We start from the raw sequence: 13677 nt of genomic DNA on the forward strand, positions 1-13677 counted from the left end.
ATAGTGGTGAGAGTGGACATCCTTGTGTTGTTCCTAGTCTTAGAGGAAATGCTTTCATGTTTTCATCATTGAGAATGATGTTTGCTGTGAGTTTGTCGTATATGACCTTTATTAGGTTGAGGTAAGTTTCCTCTATGCCCACTTTCTGGAGAATTTTTATCATAAATCATTGTTGAATTTTGTCAAAAGTTTTTCTGCATCTACTGAGATGATCATATGGTTTTTATTCTTCAATTTGTTAATATGGTGTATCACATTTATTGATTTGCATATATTGAAGAATCCTTGCATCCCTGGGATAAATCCCACTTTATCATGTTGTATGATCCTTTTAATGTGTTGTTGGATTGTGTTTGCTGGTATTTTGTTGAGGGTTTTTGCATCTATATTCATCAGTGATATTGGTCTGTAATTTTCTTTTTTCGTAGTATGTTTGTCTGGTTTTGATATCCAGGTGATGGTGGCCTCATAGAATGAGTTTGAGAGTGTTCTTTCCTCTGCAATTTTTTGGAGGAGTTTGAGAAGGATGGGTGTTAGCTCTTCTCTAAATGTTTGATAGAATTCACCTGTGAAGGCATCTGGTCCTGGACTTTTGTTTGTTGGTAAATTTTTAATCACAGTTTCAGTTTCAATACTTGTGAATTGTCTGTTCATATTTTCTATTTCTTCCTGGTTTATTCTTGGAAGGTTATACCTTTCTAAGAATTTGCCCATTTCTTCCAGGTAGTTGATTTTATTGGCATAGAGTTGCCTGTAGGAGTCTCTTACGATGCTTTGTATTTCTGCGGTGTCTGTTGTAACTTCTCCTTTTTCATTTCTAATTTTATTGATTTGAGTCCTCTCCTTCTTTTTCTTGATGAGTCTGGCTAAATGTTTATCAATTTTGTTTATCTTCTCAAGGAACCAGCTTTTAGTTTTACTGATCTTTGCTATTGTTTTCTTTGTTTCTATTTCATTTATTTCTGCTCTGATCTTTATGATTTCTTTCCTTCTACTAACTTTGTGTTTTGTTTGTTCTTCTTTCTCTAGTTCTTTTAGTTGTAAGGTCAGATTGTTTATTTGAGATTTTTCTTGTTACTTGAGGTAGGCTTGTATTGCTATAAATTTCCCTCTTAGAACTGTTTTTGCTGCATCCCATAGGTTTTGAATCTTCGTGTTTTCATTGTCATTTGTCTCTAGGTAATTTTTGATTCCCTCTTTGCTTTCTTCAGTGATCTCTTTGTTATTTAGTAATGTATTGTTTAGCCTCCACGTGTTTGTGTTTTGTACATTTTTTCCTCTGTAATTCATTTCTAATCTCATAACATTGTGCTCAGAAAAGGAGCTTGATATGATTTCAATTTTCTTAAGTTTACTGAGGCTTGATTTGTGATGCAAGATGTGATCTATCCTGGAGAATTTTCCGTGTGCACTTGAGAAGAAAGTATAATCCACTGGTTTTGCATGGAATGTTCTATAAATATTAATTAAATCTGTCTGGTCTATTGTGTCATTTAAAGCTTTTGTTTCCTTAGTAATTTTCAGTTTAGATAATCTGTCCATTGGCGTAAGTGAGGTGTTAATGTCCCCTGCTATTATTGTGTTACTGTCGATTTCCTCTTTTATAGCTGTTAGCAGTTGCCTTATGTATTGTGGTGCTCCTATGTTGGATGCATATATATTTATAATTGTTATATCTTCTTGGATTGATCCCTTGATCATTATGTAGTGTCCTTCCTTGTCTCTTGTAACATTCTTTATTTTAAAGTCTATTTTATCTGATATGAGTATTGCTACTCCAACTTTCTTTTGATTTCCATTTGCGTGGAATATCTTTTTCCATCCCCTCACTTTCAGTCTGTATGTGTCCCACAGGTCTCTTAGGCTGTCTTCATTTCTTTTCATTCTTTTTTCTCTATTCTGTTCCATGGCAGTGAATTCCACCAACAGTTTTCCAGGTCACTTATCCGTTGTTGTGCCTCAGTTATTCTGCTATTGATTCCTTCTAGTGTAGTTTTCATTTCAGTTATTGTATTGTTCATCTCTGTTTGTTCTTTAATTCTAGGCCTCTGTTAAACATTTCTTGACTCTCCTTTTTGCCTCCATTCTTTGCCTCCATTCTTTTTCTGAGGTCATTGATCATCTTCACTATCATTATTCTGAATTCTTTTTGTGGAAGGTTGCCTATCTCCACTTCATTTAGTTGTTTTTCCGGGGTTTTGTCTTGTTCCTTCATCTGGTACATAACCCTTTGCCTTTTCATCTTGTCTATCTTTCTGTGAATGTGGTTTTTGTTCCACAGGCTGCAGGATTGTAGTTCTTCTTGTTTCTGCTCTCTGCCCTCTGGTGGATGAGGCTATCTAAGAGGCTTGTGCAAGTTTCCTGATAGGAGGGACTGGTGGTGGGTAGAGCTGGCTGTTGCTCTGGTGGGCAGAGCTCTGTAAAACTTTAATCCACTTGTCTGCTGATGGGTGGGGCTGGGTTCCCTCCCTGTTGGTTGTTTGGCCTGAGGTGACCCAACACTGGAGCCTACCTGGGGTCTTTTTTGGGGCTAAAGGCAGACTCTGGGAGGTCTCACACCAAGGAGTACTTCCCAGAATTTCTGCTGTCAGTGTCCTTGTCCTCATGGTGAGACACAGTCACCCCCCGCCTCTGCAGGAGACCCTCCAACACTAGCAGGTTGGTCTGGTTCAGTCTCCTATGGTGTCACTGTTCCTTCCTCTGGGTCCAATGTGCACACTACTTTGTGTGTGCCCTCCAAGAGTGGAGTCTCTCTTTCTCCCTGTCCTTTCAAAGTCCTGCAATTAAATCCCACTAGCCTTCAAAGTCTGATTCTCTAGGAATTCCTCCTCCCATTGCCATGCCCCAGGTTGGGAAGCCTGATGTGGGGCTCAGAACCTTCACTCCACTGCATGGACATCTGTGGTATAAGTGTTCTCCAGTTTGTAAGTCACCCACCCAGCAGTTATGGGATTTGATTTTATTGTGATTGGGCACCTCCTACCATCTTATTGTGGCTTCTCCTTTTTTTTTGGAAGTGGGGTATCTTTTTTGGTGAGTTCCAGTGTCTTCTTGTTGATGATTGTTCAGCAGTTAGTTGTGATTCCAGTGCTCTCACAAGAGGCAGTGAGAGCACATCCTTCTACTCCACCATCTTGAACCAATCTAAAACTTCCTGTTTTTATTAAACACATTTTAATAATACAATACTTCATTGCTACTTAGCATAATCATCTTTTTTAAATGTATGCATTTTGAATTGGTATAACATTGTAATAAGTATCCCATCATTAGCCTCAATAACACCTTATAGATGTAAAGGGTTCTACAAATCTGCCAATAGTGGTTGGAATCATGACAACAATTAAACACTGTACTCTTGATTTGTTATTATCTTCTGCAGTGATCAGTTTCTGCAGCCATCTTTGTGAATTCTGAATGTGTGGTAAAAGGCACTCTACTATAGCACCATTTTATGACTCTGTATCATAAAAGCGCTACCTGAGTATATTGTGGGCTCTGTACCCATGGTTCCTGCCCAGTTTTGTTAACCTCCATATGTGGAACAATATAGTCTCAGATCTTAGTTTCTTTGGAATGTGGATGAGTTCTTCCTGGAAAGAATATTATGTATCACCTCTCGTTTTATACAATGTTGGATTTCTCTGTTGACATTTATTAATTTGTTGAATATTAGCTGAGGTTTCCTATGTGTAAATCAATAGACTAAGTTCTAGAAATATCTGGTACAGAAATAGTTAAGACCCAGAGCTTATCAACTCTGCTTGAGCATGGCAAGTAAAGCTCTAGAGAACAGGATATACTTGGGCTGAGTCTTACAGAGTGAGGCATTTTCAAATAAATGAAGGGGGATAGCTTTTCAAGGAGAGGGAAATATGTGTTAAAGTAGATCAGACATGAGTATGGTGCATTTGAGGAACTGTGAATAGATAAGAATGATAAGAGTGTGAATTGTATGTTTGTAAGGAAATAGCTAGAACCAAAAATTGATAGCAGCCAAGAGACAGGTTAAAGATTGCCTATATAAAATGATAGGAAATTTAGAATTCATGGTTTATGCAATATGAAGCTATTCAAGACTTTAAGAAACAGAAGTGCCATGAAGTTTTGTGTTTTAAAAGATTATTCTGTAATAGTGTAAAAGGTGTAATTAAGGGAGGAGGAAGAACAGATAAAAACTAGTTCTTTAGTCCAGAAGGATCATGATGGCTGCACCATGCTTGGAGTAGAGAAGAAGACAGAGAAGGAAAACATGCATACAGAATTAGGGAGGTACAATTAAGGTTTGGTATAAAGGAAAGATGGAGAGGCAGGAGTAGCTTGACTCCTGTACTGAATGACTTAATGGATAGAGGAGGAATGAAGTAGGATAACATTGCAGAAGAAGCAACATTTTTGCAAGGGTTTTGCTTTGTTTTGTTTGTCTTTATTTTATTTCTCTTTTTCTTCTGTAGTTGATGGTGTGCAAAGAGGTGCTAATGGTGACCTGCATCTGTGAACATACATATGGCTTCTCCTATTGAGAAACAGAATATATTCATTCCTCCCTTGACCTGAGCTTGCCTCATGACTTGCTTTGAGCTATAGAATATGGCAGAAATGATAAAACACTTATGAGCTCCAACTGCTTCCACTTTTGCTCTCTTGAGCCTTGGAGCTATCACGTAAACTTGTCCAAATAGTGCTAGAATAGAAGGCTTAGAGAATCTTAATGATGTGAGGAGAGAGGCAGAGACAGAGACAGAGAGACAGAGAGAGAAGCCTGCTCCTAGCCATTCCAGCCACTCCTACAGAGACAGAAAACAGGTGAATGAAACCTTCCTGGATACCGCAAGTCAGATCTCCCCAGTCAACATCACATGGAACACAGACACTCCATCCAGACTGAGTCTTGCCCACATTGCCGATTCATAAGCAAATATATTATTGTGTTTTAAGCTATTCACTTTTGGAATAGACTTTTTGTATGCAGCAATTGATAACTAAAAGGCCTTCCCTTCCTCCCACCCTCTTTTCTTTCTTTCTTCCTTTCTTTCTTTCTTTCTTTCTTTCTTTCTTTCTTTCTTTCTTTCTTTCTTTCTTTCTTTCTTTCTTTTTATTTCCTACCTTCATCCCTTCCTTCCTTTCTTGTTTCCTTCTGAAGCAAGGTAATAGAGGTGTAAACAGAGGAAAACATGGCAGTAACTGGGCTAGGATGATTTCCAGAAGATCAACAGATCCTTATGCTTTCCTTTGAACAAATTTTTGTGCTGTAAATTTCCTCCTATAATCTCTGAGGCAGACCATAAAGATACCATAATACAACATCCATATAAGAAACTCACAAGCAGCAAGTCTTTGATGTTCATGAAAAAACCCCTTGTAACCTGCAGATTTTCATAAGATATGTGAATAAATCACAATATCTATGAACAATTTCTTTATGTATTCAAGCAAAAGATAATTAGCAATATGTATGTCTAGAGAACAAAATTAAAAGCTACAAGACCAATGGAAAGAATAAAAACAAAAAGTAGAAAATTTTGTCTAATGAATGCCATTTGCCATGCTCCAATACTTTTAATTATTTTTCATTGCAACTCAGAAATGCAATTATGAAGCCAACATTTTCCCCCATAGGTGGGCAACTGGTAAATGATTTTTAGCATCTTTAAAATTACATATAAATTTCTTAGACATTGAGATTAATAATCCTGTTTTGTTTTTGTTTTTGTTTTTAATCAGGAAGATTTAACTAATGTATGTCTTTGGGTAAATTTGTTATTTAAATATTTTATTTATAATATCCTAACCTATTTAACAATCACCTAGCTTTAGCATGATGGTCATTTTCTCTAAATGTAAACCCAATTCATAAAATGCTATGTCATTTGCTCTAAGGAAAACCATTTGAAAGAGAAGATTTTTTCATTATGGAGGAAAAAGGCAAGGGGTTATCAGAAGCCACCTGGGGAACTTTAAAAAAATTATTCCCACACCCACCAGTGGCAGAAGTGAGCATTTATTTGCACAACATCCACAGCTATGCTGCACTGCCCCACAACCTCCTTGAGAAGGAGAAGGTAAAAGAAGGGTGCTCCCTTTTTTCTTTTTAAATTATTTTTTTCCATTAAGCTATCATCTGAATATATGTCAAGTATCTTAGCCCCTCTCAAATTTCCCATTATCTGATCCAAAAAACCTGTCCAAATTCATCTTCTATCCCAAATCCCTATGTCAACTTTTGTTAACACAGCTTCCTATACTTTGACTGTTGTCTTCCACAAGTTCAAAATAATTTATTCTACCTCATTTTCAGGGACCCAATCATACCTTACCTCTCATTTTTCAGTGCACCACCACAACAAACGTTAACATTTCCCCTGTATTAATGTTTAAATACTTACTCTCCTCATAATAAAAGAAAATATTTGCAAAACAAAAGAAGCAGTTCAATTAGCTTCTAAGTCCTTGTCTACTCTTCTGGCCAATGAAATTAGGTATAGTATTTGTACCAAGGAAGAATTCAGTAGTTTCCTAGTCTTGGAAGGATGAGCAGGGAAGAGGATTTATATGAAAGATATGTGGATTTTCTGACTCTTTGCATGTGTGACTTTGAGTATGAGCCTAAACTTTCAGGTTAATGTGTAGGTCTCTAAAAACCCTTTCAGCTCTAATATTTCATAGCTAATAATCTCTGAGATTGTTGGCTGGAGTTCATCTCTGTGCTTTCTAGTGTCAAGCTGTATTGATACATTGTTACAATAAACATTTATTATGTCTCTATTACAGGTAGGCATATTTTTGTGGCATAGTAGTCTCCCCTTATGCATGGGGGATATGTTCTAATATCCCCAGTGGATGCCTGATACCATGGGTAGTACCAAACCCTATATATACTATTCTGTTTTTTCCTATATATACATACCTATGATAAAGTTTAATTTATAAATTAGGCATAGTAAGAGATCAAAAAAAATGCTACTAATAAAATAGAACAATTATAACAACATACTACAGTAAAAGTTATGTGAATGTGGTCTCTTTCTCTGTCTCTCAAAACATCTTATTTTACTGTACTCACCCTTCTTCTCTTGTGATGATGTGTGATGATCCAATGCCTATATGTTGAGATGAAATTACGTGAATGACTTAAGCATTGTGACATAGTATTAGGCTACTATTGACTTTCTGATAATAAGTCAGAAGGAAAATCATCTGCTTGAGGTGATCCTGGATCATCAAGCCATTATGATGTCCATAGTTGGAAGTCAGGAGTAGACAGTGTCCATGGCTGAGGATTCAGGCATGAAGGATCAGGACAACATAAGATTTTATCATTATACTCACAAAGGCATGCAGTTTAAAACTTATGAATTGTTGATCAGCCAAGATGGCAGAATAGAAAGACCGAGAGATCACCTTCTTTCATGGGCATGCCAAAATTACAACTATTTATAGAACAACCATCAATGAAAAAGACAGGAACCTACTAGAAAATATCTTCTACAACTAAAGATATAAAGAAGGAACCACAACAAGACTGGTAGGAGGGGCAGAGTTACAATATAGTCAAGTTCCATACCCATGAGTGGTCAATCCACAAATGGGAAATTAATTAAAATTGCAGAGGTCTTCCCCAAGGAACAAGGGGGTCTGAGCTCTGCACCCAGGCTTCCAGCCTCGGGATCCTGCACCAAGAAGGCAAGCCCCAGTACATTTGACTTTGAAAGCCATCAGGGCTTGAGGAGTCCCAGAGGGCTGTGGGAAATAGAGACTCCACTCTTAAAGGGTACACACAAGATCTCACATGTTCCAGGACTCAGGGCAGAAGCAGTAATTTGAAAGGCACCTGAGTCAGACTCACCTTCTGATCTTGAAAATCTCCCAGAGAGGCAGGAGGCAACTGTAGCTCACCCTGGGAACATAGACAGTAGTGACAGCTATTTTTGGGAGATCATTCTACCACGTTGACACTGGTGCTGACAAGTGCCATTTTGGAATCCTCCTTGTAGCTTATTAGCCTCCAGACTCAGCCCTGCCCTTGCCAAACAGCCTGTAGGCACAAATACTGAAACACCTTAGGCCAAGCAACTAACTTGGCAGGGACACAGACCCACCCACCTGCAGATAGGCTGCCTTGAGATCCTCTGTGTCCACAGCCTCTCCTAGACATAGTCCTGACCACAAGAGCACCTAAGACCTGGTACCACACACCAGTGCACAGGCACTAGACACAGGACCCCCAAGGCCCTACAGCCAGAGACCTTAGGACTTAGCTCCACATACCAGTGGGCTGGCAGCAGCCCTAGAATCCATGGCCCACCCACCAGTGAGCCTTCTCTAGCTTTAGGCCCAGCCTCACCCACCATGAGGCAGAAAAACGCTTCAAGACAACTGTAACCCTGCAGCCTGTGGACACAGTCCATGCACAAGCAGGCCAGCATCTGCCCTGGGACCAGCTGGGCTCTGACTCTGCTCACCAGTGAGCCTTCTCCAGCCTCAGGCCCAGCCTCACCCACGAGTGGGCAGACACAAGCCACAGGCCAACTGCAGCCTTGCAGCCTAGAGCCCTAGGCCACCCATGAGCAGGCTAGTACCCTGGGATGAGCTGGGCCATGGCCCTGCTCACTAATAGGCCAACACAAGCTTTGAGACATCATGGACACCACAGCCAGCTGTGTCAGGAACTGACCCCACTCAGCAGCAGTATGTCATCAGCTTTTGTGCCCCTGAGCCCTACAACTAGTAGCCAGGAACCGGCTCTGCCCACCAGTGGACCAGCACTAGCCCCAGGACCTGTCTTCTTATATATAAAAATTTCATGGTAATCACAAACCAAAAATCTACAACAGATGTACACACAAGAAAAGAGAAAGGAATCAAAACATAACACTAAAGGTAGTAATCAAATCACAAGCGAAGAGAACAAAAGAAGAAAGAAAGAAAAAAAAAAAAGCCTACAAAAACAACCCCAAAACAATGAACAAAATGGCAATAAGACCATACATATCAATAATTACCTTAAATGTAAATGGACTAAATGCTGCAATCAAAAGACATAGAGTGGTTGAATGGATATAAAAACAAGACCCATATATTTGCTGCCTATAAGAGACTCACTTCAGATCTAGAGAAACACACACTGAAAGTGAGGGAATGGAAAAAGTTATTCTATGCAAATGGAAATTAAAAGAAAGCTGGAGTAACAATACTTTTATCAGATGAAAGAGACTTTAAAATAAAGACTGTTACAAGAGACAAAGAAGGACATCAAGGGATCAATCCAAGAAGAAGATAAAACAATTGTAAATGTTTATGCACCCAACTTAGCACCACCTAAATATACAAGGATAATATTTATGGACATAAAAGGAGAAACTGACAGTAACACAATAATAGTAGGAGACTTTAACACTCCATTTACATCAATGGACAAATCATCCAAAGAGAAAATCAATAAGGAAACACTGGTCTTAAATGACATCTTAAAACAGATGGACTTCCAAAAGCAGCAGAATATACATTCTTTTCAAGTGCACATAGAACATTTTCCAGTATAGATCAAATGTTAGGCTGCAAAACAAGCCATGGTAAATTTAAGAAAACTAAATCATATCAAGCATCTTTTATAACCACAATGCTAAGCTACTAGAAACCAACTACAAGAAAAAAACTGCAAAAAATACAAACTCATGGTGGCTTAACAATATGCTACTAAACAACCAATGGATCACTGAAGAAATCAAAGAGGAAATAGAAAAATACCTGCAGACAAATGAAAATGAAAACACAATGATTCAAAATCCATGGGCCATGGCAAAAGCAGCTTTTAGCAATACCACAGGAAACAAGAAAAATCTCAAATAAACAACCTAACTGTACTCTTAAATGAACTGGAAAAAGGAGATCAAACACAACTCAAAGTTAGTAGAAGGAAAGAAATCATAAAGATCAGAGCAGAAATAAATAAAATAGAGACTAAAATAACAATAGAAAAGATCAATGAAACTGAGAACTGGTTCTCTGAAAAGATAAACAAAATTGATAAACCTTTAGCTAGATACATCAAGAAAAAAAGAGAGAAGGCCCAAATCAATAAAATCAGAAATGAAAAAAGAGAAGTTACAAACACCACCACAGAAATACAAAAGATCATAAAGAGCTTACTATGAACAACCCTATGTCAATAATATGGACAATCAAGAAGAAATGGACAACTTTCTAGAAATGTACAGTCTCTCAAGACTAAAGCAGGACAAAATAGAAAATATGAACATACCATTTACCAGTATTGAAATTATATCAGTAATTAAACTAAAGTCCAGGACCAGATGGCTTCACAGGTGAATTCTACTGAATACTTAGAGAAGAGTTAACACAGAGTAGTTCTCAAACTACTCCAAAAAACTGCAGAGGAAATAACACTTCCAAGCTCATTCTATGAGGCCAGCATCACACGGATACCAAAACCAGACAAAAAGATTTCATGAAAAAAGAAAGTTACAGGCCACTATCTTTGATGAACATAGATGCAAATATCCTCAACAAAATATTAGCAAAGTGAATTCAACAATATATTAAAAGGAATATACATTACAATGAAGTGGGCTTTATCCCAGGGATACAAGGATGGTTCAAATCCACAAATCAATCAGTGTAATATATCACATTAACAAACTGAAAAATAGAAACCATATGATCATCTCAATAGATGCAGAAAAAGCTTTTGACAAAATTCAATGTCTATTTATGATAAAAAAAACTCTTCAGAAAATGGATGTAGAGGAAACATACTTCAACATAATAAAGGCTATATATAATGAGTCAACAGTTAACAGTGTACTCAATGGTAAAAATCTTAAAACATTTCCTCTAAATGAATAAGATAAGGATGCCCACTCTCACCACTTTTATTAAGCATAGTATTGGAAGTACTAGCCATAGCAGTCATACAAGAAAAAAAATTAAAAAATGGATCCAAATTGGAAAGAAAGAAGTAAAACTGTCACTGTTTGCAGATGACATGATAATATACATAGAAAATCCTAAGGATGCCACCAATAAACTACGAGCTCACTAGTGAATTTAGTAAAGTTGCAGGATACAAAATTAATATACAGGAATCTGTCACATTTATATACACTAAAAACAAACTAACAGAAAGAGAAATTAAGGAAACAATCCCATTTACAATTGCATCAAAAAGAATAAAATACTTAGGAATAAGCCTTTGTAAGGAAGAAAAAGACCTGTACTCAGAAAACTATAAGACACTGATGAAAGAAATTGAAGACATCACAAACAGATGAAAAGATATACTATGTTCATGGATTAGAAGAATTAATACTAATCACTAAGGCTGTAAAACTGTCAACTGAAGGAAAAATACTCAACTTAAGATCAGTGAGTTTCAGTTTTATTCACCAACATTACTGAGGACTATAGCCCAGGAAATAGTTTCTCAGATACCTCTGAAGAACTGCTTTGAAAAGGTAGGGAAGGAGCCAGTACAAATACATGAATTTTTTGGCTAGGAAATACATGTAGTCAAACACATATCTTGGTAAAAGATTATTACCAGTCACAAAGAACAGATATCTCAAAGGTAATGATTTTTGTGTTTTTCTATGTATGGGAAGATGCAAGAACCTTGGGTGACTGAGATTCTTGAGATATTCATCTTATCTATCTAGCCCAGTGCTTATATCCAAGGCACAGAATGCCTTATCTTATTTACTCCCTCCTGAATTCCCCTTGGGATGTACCATCAGCAGGAGACTGAAGTGAGTTAGGACTTAACTCATTGTAAAAAGGAATGAGTGATACTCTGTCCTTTTTGTTCATAATACAAATAAAGTAATAACATAAAATTGAATATATAATACTTTTAGTAAATGAGAGAGAATGCTTACTAATAAAAGGAATTATTTGAACATTTGAATTAACTGACCTTAATCAAATTGTCATGAATAAGACCTTCCACACAACAGTCAGAGAATCACATACTAATCACACACACTTGAAACATTTAAAAGTATTAACCAGGCCAGAAAGCAAATCTCAACAAATAAAACATAATTAGTATTATTCAGACTGGGTTCACTGAGTACCATGTAGAAAATTATAACTTCCCACACCCCTCATGGGCACTGAGCCAATCTATGTGTCAAATATTAATACATTGACTATATCAGAATTTAACACTTCTGTGAGTTAATCATAAACATATTTATAAGATATTACTCAGGTGATGGTGATGATGATTATTTTATTGCAATCCATTTGACTGATGTAAGACTTGCATCCAAATTTAAGAAGTCCTGATAATCTGTAAGAAAAATAAAACCAAATAGGCAACATAGGCAACTGAGCAAGGGGTATAGGTAAGTAAGGAAGTGGAAATAAGAATAACCATTAAACACAAGGAAATGGCTTAATCTGGCCAGTAAACAGGAAAATATATATCTGATGTACATTTAAATAACGATTACATTCAGATCGGGGAAAAATGTCAATACCTAATGATTACCGAGTACAAGAGATGATGGAGGGAATCGGGAACTTTTGCATACTGCTAATGGGGATATAAATTGTATTTTAGAGAGCATTTTGACAATTTCTAGTAAAGTTAAAGATGGACATAATCTAAGATTATCTAAGGCATATATTCTAGAGAAATTCTAGCATAGGTGCACAAAGGGATATATATATAAAATTGTTTATGGTAACATTGTTTCATAGTAGCAGCAAAAGCTCAGAACAAAATTAAATAACAATTGAAATAAAAATGTATGAATAGATTGTGGGAAATCCACATAATGGAAAACCATAATAGAACTACGTTAAAATTAACTAAAGCTATATATCTCTGAAAACCACAATGTGACCCCAAAAGAAATGTTGCACAAATAATTTTATACACTTAAATTGTTACTCAACTAAAAAAAAAAAAATTACATATCTGTAGAGACTTAATGGCCACACAAATTCATGATATTGGTGACTGCTGGGGAAGAAAAGAGATAACTTTCGGAAAGGCAGCGTGAGAAGCTCCATGGACCACTGCCCAGAAAACAGCTGTAACTGGTGGGAAAAAAATTAAGTCTCTGGAAATTTTCCTGAGCACATAAGTCAAATGAAGAAACATGTATTCAAGAAAATCTACTAAATCTCAGAAGACTGTGAGTCTGTGGCACCGGCTCCCTTCCTAATCCCTCTCCAACTGGCCAGGATAACAGAAGCTCTAATTTAGGCAGGTATAATCAAGAAAAAGGGTACCTCTTTTCCTCAGCCCCCAGGCAAGGGATAGGCTAACTCACTATCTTACTTGGAAGGGCAGGCTGCCAGGGTTTCTCATCTCCCATCCCCTAGCTCCAAGTTACAGAGGTTAAATTCTTGGCAAGTGTGGCCAAGATATTGAGGTCTCTCTTCTTCTACCCATCTCCAATTTATAGGGCAGAAGACAACCCTATAGGGGAAGCAAGCCAAAAAAAAAACAAAGAAAAGAAAAAAAAATGGATACTGTCCCATCCCAGTGTTCTGCTTAATAAGTCAAGGGCCTCACTCCAAGAGAAGAGGCCACAGTCCCCATACTCAGCTCTAGAGTAGGGGTTCACAGATTTTGATAGGAGAAAATCTACTACCAAAAAAAGTGTTTGAAGCTCTCCCTAAAAGACCCAGCATTATTTGAAACAG

At 37.2% G+C, this 13677-nt stretch overlaps 1 long non-coding RNA gene across 1 annotated transcript in view; it reads left to right on the forward strand.

Annotated features, from left to right (window-relative positions):
• LOC309618327 overlaps positions 1 to 12857 on the forward strand; it is a 299754-nt gene extending 286897 nt beyond the window's left edge. Inside the window, exon 3 of the long non-coding RNA XR_014238415.1 lies at positions 2045 to 12857. This is a non-coding gene — a long non-coding RNA (uncharacterized lncRNA). The remainder of the gene's footprint in view (positions 1 to 2044) is intronic.
• The last annotated feature ends 820 nt before the right edge of the window (positions 12858 to 13677 follow it).

Source organism: Balaenoptera borealis, assembly GCF_965194805.1.
Source record: "Balaenoptera borealis genome assembly, chromosome: 20".
NCBI lineage: Eukaryota > Metazoa > Chordata > Mammalia > Artiodactyla > Balaenopteridae > Balaenoptera > Balaenoptera borealis.